The sequence below is a fragment of the Poecilia reticulata genome, chromosome 3, assembly GCF_904066995.2.
Source record: "Poecilia reticulata chromosome 3, P_reticulata-male-v2, whole genome shotgun sequence".
In the NCBI taxonomy this organism is placed as follows: Eukaryota; Metazoa; Chordata; class Actinopteri; order Cyprinodontiformes; family Poeciliidae; genus Poecilia; species Poecilia reticulata.
In genome coordinates, this window is record NC_088832.1 from 5162980 (window position 1) to 5175023 (window position 12044).

Below are 12044 nucleotides of genomic sequence, written 5' to 3' on the forward strand. Positions count from 1 at the left end.
ACTTGCCTGGTGATGCGCCTGAGCTGTAAATAATCACTCCGTCTGCGCACGTCGATATATTTCACCACAGAGGGGTCAAAAGGCATTATCCATGCCTTCCACTGCCGCCAAGCAGAGTTGATGCTTCAGGTGTTTGTCTGTGTGTGGGGGTGTGCACGGCCTGGATCTTGTGTACGTGCACCCCAGGGTGTTTCTATGTGGTGAAACGCGCCGGCTCTGGCTAGCGCAGCATCGCAGCGATGTAATTGGCTTTTGGTGGAGAGGTAAACAGGACTGCAGCCATGTGGAGGGCAGCTGAAGGCTGACCTTCAGCAAAGAGCGGACCGGTCGCCGCCTTGGGCGTACTGCTGATCGAACTGTCATCTAACTGCAGCTTTGACTCCGGATGCTGTTATTTATTTATTTATTTTACCTGTTAGGCAGAGAAGAGCAGGTTGTGGGGAGGTCCAATGATCAAGATCCAAGAGTCAATATACCCATTACTTATCCGGATAACTTTACAAGTCAGACACCTTCCTCTGTGATGACTGGGTTCCTCCTGTGATCGGGGTCATCCGTGTTTCTCCCTCTGATTGACTCGGCGGTGTCTCTCGGCCACGGCGGGCTGCTGCGTGCTGGTGGAGGTGTGATTGTTACACATCGGCAGATATGAAAGCAAGACACCCGCTGAGGGCTTCTAAAAGGTGTCAAAGGCAGGGTGACGTGTTGAATGAGGTTTTTACCTCCCTGAGCGAGAGGAGAGACCTCACTCTTCCTGGCCGCAAGCATACCAACGATCACAGCATCTAAGATTTAATACATGCTGTATTATTGTCCTTCCAGAAGATGTAGTAGTTACAGTGTCTTGCTAAATAATTCACACCCCTTAAAGTTTTCCACATTTTATTTTGAAACCACAAACCTCAACTTATTTTTTTGGCAGGAGATTTTTTTTTTTCATAGAATAATGATGGATAACTGTGAAGGATTTAGCCCCAATGAGCCAAAACTCGAAATCTCAGCTAACAAAGACAAACAGGACAACTTTTACATGAACACTCCACTCTTTTTGCAGCCTTCAGTGCGGCGTGGCATGGAGGCAATCAGCCTGTGGCTCTGCTGAGGTGTTATGGAGGAACAGGATGCTTTGATTGCAGCCTTAAGCTCATCCAGAGTTTTGGGTCTTGCGTCTCTCAACTTTCTCTTCACAATATCCCACAGATTCTCTATGGGGTTCAGGTCAGGAGAGTTGGCAGGCCAATTGAGCACAGTAATACCATTGTCAGTAATACCAGTGGTTTTGGCACTGTGAGCAGTTGCCAGGTTGTGCTGAAAAATTAAATCTTCATCTCCATAAAGCTTTTCAGCAGATGGAAGCATGAGGTGCTCCAAAACCTCCTGATAGCTGCTGCATTGACCCTGCCCTTGATAAAACACAGTGGACCAACACCAGCAGCTGACATGGGATCAGACTGATGTAACTGGTGGTGTGGCCACCACCAGAAGGCAAGGTGGGTGAAGTGTCTTGCCCAAGGACACAGCAACCAAAAGGCTTGACACACAGGAGGCAACATCGCTCCCCCTCCTTTTATTTCCAATGGAACTTGCAGAATGAGGCAAAAATAATTTGCTCGCCAAGCGACCAGTGACATTAATACTTGTAATATTAAAGCAGGATAGCAATGTGACACAAGCAGGTCGAAAGCTAGACTACTCCAAATGGCATTTTCAGTAGAAGAGGAAGTAAACATTCATATGCAGGTCCTGCATATGAAAGCCACTAAGATTGTCAACAGTAGCTGAGAACTTTATATACATGTACCAGATGAAAGTAGTAAGGAAGAAAATAGCAACGTGTGGGTGAGTAACTGTGGTATAAATTGAGAGAACGACCCGCAGCTAACTGCAGGGTGCTCCTGTCAGCATCACTGTGTAAATATATATTAGGGCTGACCAATATTTCATGAATTTACCATTATCACAGTATCTCTGTACGCGATATGAATGTTGCAAGAAATGCCTGAACTGCAATTACATACATATGATGCATTCAGGCTCCCTATGCAAGTAATATTTTTTTTCTTTAATCCAGCAGAAAACGTATCAGGGACACATTGAGATGTCCTGATGAAATCATTGAGAGATTATAGTTAAATTGTTTCATAGCCAAAACAGTAGATGCAGCCAGATCAGACTTGTTTTTTTTTTTTCAGCTAACCATGTTGTTGAGACTAAAACATGCATTTCTTTTCTGGTTAAGCTTCTAAGCGTCTGGGGTTATGTTTGCAATAAAACCAAAGCAGAAAGACTGTAATATTGTGTAGATGAGTCATACAGTTATGGTGAAATTCACCAACATTATCTTGTATTGCAAGTGTTCCAAATATTATCCAGCCCCAGTAAACATGAACAGTTTATTGTTACCGTTTTTTTTTTGGTGTTGTTGTTGTTTGATAGTTTGTTGTACGGAATTAGGTAAGCGAATAATGGTTCATAACATTTCGAAGTGTTCTCCCATCCGCCACAGAGGCTGGAAAAAGTTGAATTTCCATTCACCACTACCATGTATCCACTCAAATGCACATTGCTCTCGCCTCATAACCATCTGGTTTGTTATACTGTATTAATGGGAGGCAATAATGGCCCCTATGCCAGGTTTACAATGGCACTTTGTGATGGATGTTAGAGACTTTAATTGGGAATAACAAGCCTGTTATTGGGGCATCACTACCTTATAATATAACCGAAATGGCTGCAAACACACACCGGCACTGGAAACTAGAGGATGTGGTGGACCGATGTTATTGAGAAAATGCTGTTATCATGATTATGAAGCACTGCCAGCTGCGTCACTGCTTCCCTCCCCTGTCCTGGGCAGACTCTTCTGATAAGTACAAAGAGCAGTGAAGTGAAGTGTGCTTGATTAGCCTCAGCTAAGATGGCCGGTGCTGTACGCTGATGACTTTCTTCCACTCAATCTTAATTAGCGAATGGAGATGCTTCCGCAGGTTTGATGAGGTCAAAGCCATTAATTTTCCAGCTCAGCGGGGACCTTTCCCATGTCGTCTTTTTTTTTTGTATTGACACTTGGGGATAATCATATCTGTGACCTCTCTCTTGCTCGGCTACGCCTCTTGCCTCTCGCCAGGCGGCAGAGCGGCCGCTCTCACCTGAACTGTGAGGAAATCGACGCCCTCCAATACCTCCGGCTAAACCCGGGGAAAAGACGGAGGAGAATCAATCCAATCTCAAGTTTCCCCTTGAAACAGGAGGAGAGAGAATGTCAAGGCGTGTTGGCTAATGCGGCCACCGGCAGATAAAGGTGTTGGACACAACAGCTCATACGCCGCGAAGCTACTTTTGTTCCCAACGCATCAGCCGTGACACACTGATTTCCGGGATGATAAATGGGAGAGTTTCCCAGAGCGGATAATGCAACAACACAAAAGGATGAACTGTTTGTAGTACAACTGATGTTTCTGCAATCGGGATATTTTGAGTGACATGATAACAAGCTAATTTGAGCTTCATTCAAGCTAAGGAATTTAGTTGCTTGTTTAAGGAATGTAGGAGTCGTCTTCTGAAATATATACGTGAATATTTGGAATCATTCAATTCATTTCAAGTTTATTTAATTAAGAATAGTACATTAGACTATTATTAGACAGGTTACATGTTGAAAATAAAGCAACCATTGTTTTGTACGTTAGTTTTCTAGCTAGAGACTAATTTGCAAACCTGGTCCTTGGTTGGACCATTTTTTTAAGACTGAAAAATTAAAATTAAAGCTTCCCGACACACACATACACTTGCTCTGAATTTCTGTGTCTACTGACAAGAAAAACATGAAAGTGCATATCAAGAAAAACTAATTATCCACAACAAAGTAGGTTGACATCATTGTTGACATATTTGTTTTTGTTTTAGCCATTGAGAATGTAGTTCTATTTAACCAGTGAAGACAATGTAGCTTGAATTCAGAAGCATTTTATTTTCAATTGAAAGCTTGGAAATGTTATGAAAAACCTATATAAAAAGGTTTTCCTAATATGACCTTTTGACATTAGAATTTTAAGGTACTTTTACACCAGAAACATCAAAAGGACTCAGAAGTTACTGCTGCAACTGAACAATGTCATGCAGTTACAGAGGTACTTAGTTGGGTACCTCTGTAACTGCATGACATTCCTGCCTGGAATTGGCAGGAGTGACATATCCAGCCTGTTGGGTTGTGCACTTGAGATGAATGCTGCAGCACAGAACAAGACTGTGCCGAGGACCAGACTACCATCTGCAGCTGTGGCTTGGTTGTAAAGATAACAAGTGAGGTTCTGTGAGGATTTCAAAAGTTTCAGATCACAGACCATATCTGTTCTTGAATTGCCAATGTAAGAGATGTAGCTTTCTCTCCTTGGTTTGCACTCCCACTGTTGGGAGAAAGGAATGGAGATCAACTGGAAGCAAACGAAGTAGTTTATTGAGATCTGTTCTCAATTACGTCCACAGATGGACCTTTAATTTAGATTTTTCCATCTAGATTATTTAATGGCATAAAATGTTGATATCAGTAGATGTCTTATGTTGAACAAAGCAATAAAACATAACAATATTTTTCTCAATTTAGAAAATAGGTACAGAAATAATAGATTTTTTTTTTCATAATTTGTTTTATAAAATGGACATTGCCCACAAGAAGAAATGTAAGTTAATTGAAAACAAAATAAGCAGAGGTATTAATAAGCATATAATTTGTTATGCCTGCTTGATTTCTGCAATTACAAAGATGCCATCTGGGAAGCAATATGTCCATTCTAAAATGTTAAAAGTGAAGCAGCTAGCACACGATTGTCTTCAATCGTTTGCATCTTTACGCAAGTTAATAAATAATAAATACATGTAATAAATATTCTAATTCATAGCACATGATGACTTGCTGGATAATCAGGTTCAATGTTAGAGGTTTTCTACCATTAACCTGCTGCAAGTTCGAGTATTTTCATAGCTAAAAGCTAAATGAACCATCAGCAAATAACTTTTTAACGGCTGAAAACTTGTGAACAAATTTTGCTGTAGAGTGCAAACACCCACATGGAATCCTGGAGACAAGACTCCCGTCCTTTCAGACTTTTGGCTGGCTCACATGCACTTAATATTAATATTGCTGACAAACAAATTTTATAATGGAATCAACGAATGTTTAGAGTTCGTCTAAATATAGCAGAAATGCGTGAAAATGAGAGATGTGGCCACTTCTCTGCTGCAGCTCCATGACTGCATCTCGATGCGTTGGTAAATTTAGATCCCCACCCCTAATAGCTACACAGATATTGTTTATGATGTAAAAGGTTGACATTTCCAAATGTTTCTAAAACAGCCCATTTGTTTACAGGAGAGAAACCAGTTTATGTGAAGCGTCGTGTGTTATAGAAATAGGGTGTGCAGACATGACAGGAGTTGATGTTAATGATTCAATCCACATAAGACGATATCGGATACATCAACACACATGATGGAATAAGGAGCTCTGTGACCTTGGCTTGAAATATTACATTTTGTGACCAATTTTTCAATTGATTTATGAGTCCAAACTACGTAAACAGGATTTTATTGTCTACATATGAATGTTTACAGAAGGTTTTTGTATTGTAAAGTAGGCCTGTCACAATAAGCAATAAATCAATGATTTGCATGATAAATTGAAACAAGCTCAATAATATTCATTTGCATGGTATTTTTTTTCTCTTTTCTCTTTCTCTTCTTAACAAAACTGTTTTTAGTCTGGAGCTTTGTTCTCAACAGGCCCTTTTTTGACGTACAATATTATTTGGAGAGAAATCATAATTAATTTTATTTTATGTTTGTTTTTTTCTGTACATTTATTTTAGATATTCAGTTCCAGCGTTAAGTGTTCATTAAAATGTAAAGTTTTTTGATATTTGAGAATGTGTTCTTGTCATTCCCATTACATTACTTGAAAATGGTCTCAAAACAACATTATCGTTTCTTTCAATAATTTCCGGGATGATTTATCGTTCAGCAAAAATGTATTGTGCCAGATCAGAATGATTAATTCTGCTCTGGTTCTGTTCTGGTTCTCTTTGGGGACGACTGGAAAATTTGGAGATGATGATGCAAAAAGGGATTCTTCATAAATTCAAGAAAATGATGGACAACCCTGACCATTCCCTCCTTAAGAGTGTCTTAGAAAAACAGTGTGTCTTCAGTCAGAAGCTTCTTCAATTTTGCTGTAATACAGACAGTGGTCTGGAGACAAGAGATCCTCCCTGCCCTCTGCCGTCACCGTCTAAAATAACTCTTTGAAGAATAAAGTATTTTTGAATCTGAAGGAGATGATCAATATCACAAAGCAGGTGCAGATGGAATGATGTCGATGAGTTAGGTACTTCACGCTGTAAATGAAATCACACACTGTGCAGTGCTTGTATTAAACATTCAAAGGATTGTATTCATTTTTAAAATGTGTAATTTTCCTATTAATTCAATATTTATTACTGTAAAATACCATGAACTATTAATAATATGAATTCCCATTTTCATAGTGAAGCTAAGCTGGTTTTTATTGCGGCCAAAGTGTGCGTCGTTTAAATTACATCTCCAGCTCAGTGGGAGACCCGGACTGTCAAAACCTCAACATGCAGCGTAATCAGTGTGGTGACATAATGAGGACATGACATATTCTTGTGTATTTAAGCGTCTAAAAGTGATAGTTTATCAATGTCAGAATATACAAGGGGTGTGAGTGAACTTCCAAATGTCAGTGGCTCCAGATCAGAGTGATTAATTACAGCGTTCAGACACACGGAGGCCTTCCGGCGAGGGGAAACACGAGCAAAGACTAAACACAAGCGAGATAAAATGTGTTGAACGTGAGGAGCTGTGATACAGTAAAGCCAAAATGCCTGCCTTGGAAAAGATGAATTAACTCGCAGAAATTGGAATCCTTTATCACACATATTCTAGCTGCAGACATCAGAGAATCAGCCTGGTATTTTTCTCTCATTTCTCTAAGGGACACATACCTGAATGCCACTGCAGTCCTGTATCTCTATCTGGCATTAGCTAAGGACTGTGTGGAGTCTCCTGGGCGGACGTCTCCCCTGGAGGCAGGTCGGTGCGAAGGGACAGCTTGATGGAGTGGCACAGGGTGGTGGGGAGACAGACCGCACAGCCAGGGGGCGCCGGACTGTGACACATTACCTTTGAGAGGCGGCAGCAGCAGCAGGGCCGCTCACAGGAAACCTATTACCAGGGTCCTCAGCTCAGCTGTAAAAAAGGCAAACGGAGTGTTGCTACCTGCAGCCTGATCCAACACCTTCACTGATACATATACTCCCTGTATTAGTAATATTGTGCTCATACATAGTAGCATCTAAACTAGGATTGTGATATGAGCACAAGGCTGATATATTGGGGAACGCAGAGCTTTCCAAAAGTATTCAAACCCCACCTGTTTTTTGCATTTTAGCATGTTAGCATTGGGAACTTTAATGTAGTGTTTTATTGGGATTCTATGTAAAAGACAAGTGTAAAGTAGTGTATAAGTGTGGAATGTCTTTAAAACATTAAGAAGTTTATTTTGCCAGCAGATCTAAAAAGTATGGCATGCAGTTTAAATCTCTTTGGCAACAATTTGTAGAGTAACCCGATGCTGCAAGCAGAGTTGGAGTTTTTCAAGGTACATCTGTAGAAGCTTTACAGTCAGACGGAGGTTTTTTTTCAAAACTTTCTTTGCACATTTCAATGCATATGCTCAGTCAGATTGAAGAAAGGATAGAATTCGAAATATTGTTCCTTTCCTTTGTTCCTTTGAACTGATGTGCTGATGGTAGGCAAACCACTGCCACATTACCATAAGTGGCAGTGGTTTGCAGCTTCTAACAGATTTCCTTCTATAGTTGACATCAAATGTTTTCATTTACTAAATAAAAGGACACCTTCACCTATTTATGGTGATGGAATCACATCTGAACCTTCAGAGACACGTAAAGACGATTATAAAGCTAGACTTCTATCACCTGAAGAACATTTCCAGGGTTAAAGGACTAATGCCATCAAGATCTAGAGAAACTCAACCATCTGTTTATCTTTAGTTCAACAATGTCTTTACAGGTCTGTCTAAAAACGTAGACATCTGCAGCTGATCCAGAACGCCGCTGCCTGCGTTCTCACTAAGGTAGAGCGCATCACCCCAGTTCTAAAGTCCTTTCACTGGCGCCATGTAGAGAATAGACTTGAAAATATTCTGTTAGTTTATAAGTCAGTGAACGGCTTCTCATCGTAACGTACTAAAGATCTGCTGTTGTTGTATCAACCTTCCAGAACCTCTCAGGTCTTCTGGTTCTGATCTGCATCCCCAGAACCAGAACCAAAGATGGAGAAACAGCATTCAGCTTCTACAAGCACTGCAAATCTGGAACAAACGTCCAGAAATAAAGTGGACGTCCAGAAACGTCCACTTTATTCTGCCACTGTAATGTAGTTTCTTTTTCTGTTTTGTGAGTTTTTGTGAGCTGTACTTTCATTTCCTTTCCATTATCATATGATGGATTGAACAGAGCTTTGTGAAATGGCCAATATTTGCTTTAAATAATGCTTTAAACTTCTCCGATGTGTTGCTGCTTGGTGTTTGTGATGCTGTTTGTTCACTAGTTTTCTAGGACTATCAGAGAACAAGGCAGAGACTTTAGTCCCGATCAGTTTAATCAACGTTAAACAACATTATTATTAACTGACAATTCTCACAAGTTGATTTCCATCAGTCTGCCAACTTCTGACTGTAAGACTATGGCCTGCTGTGTGAGCCATACATATGTACATAGACCCCTCGAATATCAAAGCAGATTAGCATGTGTTCATCTTGCGCTTTAAGGAATTCAGGCGCTGGATCCGAGGATTTTTGAATTATGGGAACTTTGAAATCTCTGCAGTGGTATGGTAATCCAAAATCCAAAGGACTGCTAAAGTATGTGAATGAAAGCACGCTTGAAGTAATTATGACAGAGTACAATGCTGTTTTGCTTCCAAGCACACATACACAGTTTGGGGAAGGGAAAAAAAAAATCATGTTTGGCTGCCCTCATGTGGATTTGAAAAACATCAATGGATTATCATAAATTTGTTTTATGGGGAAAAGGCGTTAGGAATCGAAGAATGTGAAAAAGAGATTATTACAATCTCAGAGTGTCTGGGGATTTCTCACATCACTGTTTCTATTTTTCTTCTAGAGAGAGATGTGAGGAATGAATTGAAGTGTCAGGGAGGGCAAAGGAGGAATTCTTTGCAGAAAAAGTCCCTCTGATGTCGGAACAGTGGTTAATAAGAAATAGCCTCGCTACGTGCCAAATGAAAATAAGGAGGGTGTCAAAAGGCTATTCTTCACCCACACAGCATTAACATCATTTAAGATAAGGCCTGTTGAAATCATACAGACACCCTCTAAAGCAGTGTTTCTCAACCTTTTTCGGGCCAGCACCCCCCTAGACTTTATCCAGGTCCCTCACCGCCCCCCACCAAAGAATTTGTAGGCTACTTTGCACTGACCATTATTTTATTATTAATATTACTATCACTATTGTAGATGTTGGGTTTTTGTGCTTGTTTCTGTATTTATCATCAAGATACTTTCCCAGAGAACAAAAAAGTCATGGGAATATAAATTATTTTTACACACGTGTCTACGAAAAATGCAATGAACATTCAAGTTAAAATTGGTAGGCCTAACAGCAGCCAATCAGAGTGGAAAAAATATTCTTATTTTGTGCCATTTTCTAGTTGTTAAATATTCCACAAAATGACCAGATAAAAGATGTACAACATGCCAGTTTAAACTTTGAACTATTTTCAAAACGACTGAGCTCTGCAACATTAAAACATGGATAGAACTGTAACTACATTAATCATAGCTCTTCTTCTCTTCAGTGTTTCTGTGAGTTTCTGGTGGTGCAGCTCTGTGCTGCCTTCAGGAGAATGGGACATCAGAGTATCATCCATAAAATTTCACCCACATGACATTTATTGTTCAAACCAGAGCTTTCAGTGGAAAAACAAAAGTTCCAGGTCCTTTTAATGCCATACAAATATGAGACAGAAACATGGATTATATCTTTATATAGACCTGCCTATTGATTTATAGATTAATAGTTTTACTGGACAGAAATTACAAAGAACAAATCTGGTTCTTAATCAAATCCTAATGAGTCAAATAGAAAGTGTCATTGAGTCATCAGCCTCATTGTCAGGGTGGGTGGTGGGTGGTGGTGAGGAGATGAAGCTGAGACCCAGGTTAAGATAAACAGATGGATTTAATGATGATTATGCTCATAACACAGTCCAGGGCAGGCAGCACGGCAGGAGATAAGCGCACAGCTAAATGCCGGTAGCAACTGACTTGAAGGACAAAATTAGAGCGACCACAAACCAGGACTTAGCAGTTCTACTGGAGCGTGACGACAAACGTAGACAAACTTAGACAAGGATCCGACGAGGAACACAGACAACAGGTGGGACTAAATACACTGGGAGTGTAATCACAGGGAACGAGACACACCTGGGAAACACTCAACTGGGAGGACAGGACAGAGACTCACAGGGAAACAGGATCACACAGAAAAACTCAAAAATAAACACAGAAATCTACGGATCCCAACACTCATGACATTAACACTGACATGAAAAATAATATTGAAGAAATAAATATATCAAATCTAATTAAAAACACAAATAAGTGATCAGTTCTTTACTGTTATGGTCTCAACAAACCCATGGCACTTCAACAATATTATTTGACCTATTATCTGGAAAAAGTGTCTGTTTATTCTTGCCATACAGTCCTCTGTATTAATTACTGCTCGAAAGGTCTTGCCATACCAGTTTATTCCTCTGTATTTACTTTAGTTTCTTAGTTGATTAGTATTATCCTCTCTTGGTTTGTTTCTATGTCCACTTTAGTTTTTTTTCCTGTTGCTAGATTTATTTTATTGTTTATTGACGCTCACCATCAGTAATCTTCCCTCATCACCTGCTGCGCCTCCTAATCGTCATGTGTTTCACATCATGTGTTGATTTTTCACTGTTGAGCGTCGGATTCTCTGTTTTTATGCCATAATTCACATCTAGTTCGTCGCTCCGTTTTATGTCCCACTTCTCCCGTTTCAAAGTTTTGCGCAATGTGCGCGTCGTTTTTTTTTTTTTGGTTTTGTTTTGTTTTTTAACCCCCTAAGGTGCAGGGCGTATCGATGGGGAAAAAGCAGACTGACATAAACCTTTTAAAATAACGGAAAAAATTTCTGTATTCTAATTATTGAAATTAAAAGTGCTGTGGTACCGTTGTTCCATCACACCCGGTTCATACCGGACCACTTACAGCACCGGTGTTAACTCTATGAAATGAACAATGGTACCACAGCACCCATGGAGGGATTTCTTTATTTAAATGGGTTCATTTTTCAGAGGGATACAAAGTGAGGGTATCGTGATTTTAGTAATTACATGTTTATAAGAGCAATTTTCTGTTGTTCTTCCATGGAAGCGTGCAGCCTTCAAATGGAAATAAAACAATTTTTAATATAAGTTGCTGCTTTGACATGATCACAAAACTGGCAAAACATATGTACAAAAATACTAAAGTGAATCACAGCAATGTCATCATCCGGTGTAACGCTGAACTGATGCGGTGAAGCTACCAGTAGCAGGAGAGCGAAGCTGCGCCAAAAGCTAACAAACACTGAATAGAAGCAGAGCTGCCATCGATACCGTTGCAGCCAAGTTACCAAGTTGCTCAAAGTCTAAACTGGTATTGTTGTACATTTGACCAAACGCCCCCCAAAGGAATCCCAGCGCCCCCCTTTTGTAAAAATTCCCGCCAGCGCCCCCTGCCGTCCTCTGAACGCCCCCCGGGGGGCGGTACCGCCCACGTTGAGAACCGCTACTCTAAAGGGAAGCCAGCACTTCCCTGGGTTTGCAGCTCCACATCAACAAAGTAACCAAAAGGACAACTGAACCACGACTCTGGCAGCAAGAATTTCAGTCGTAAACATAACATTATC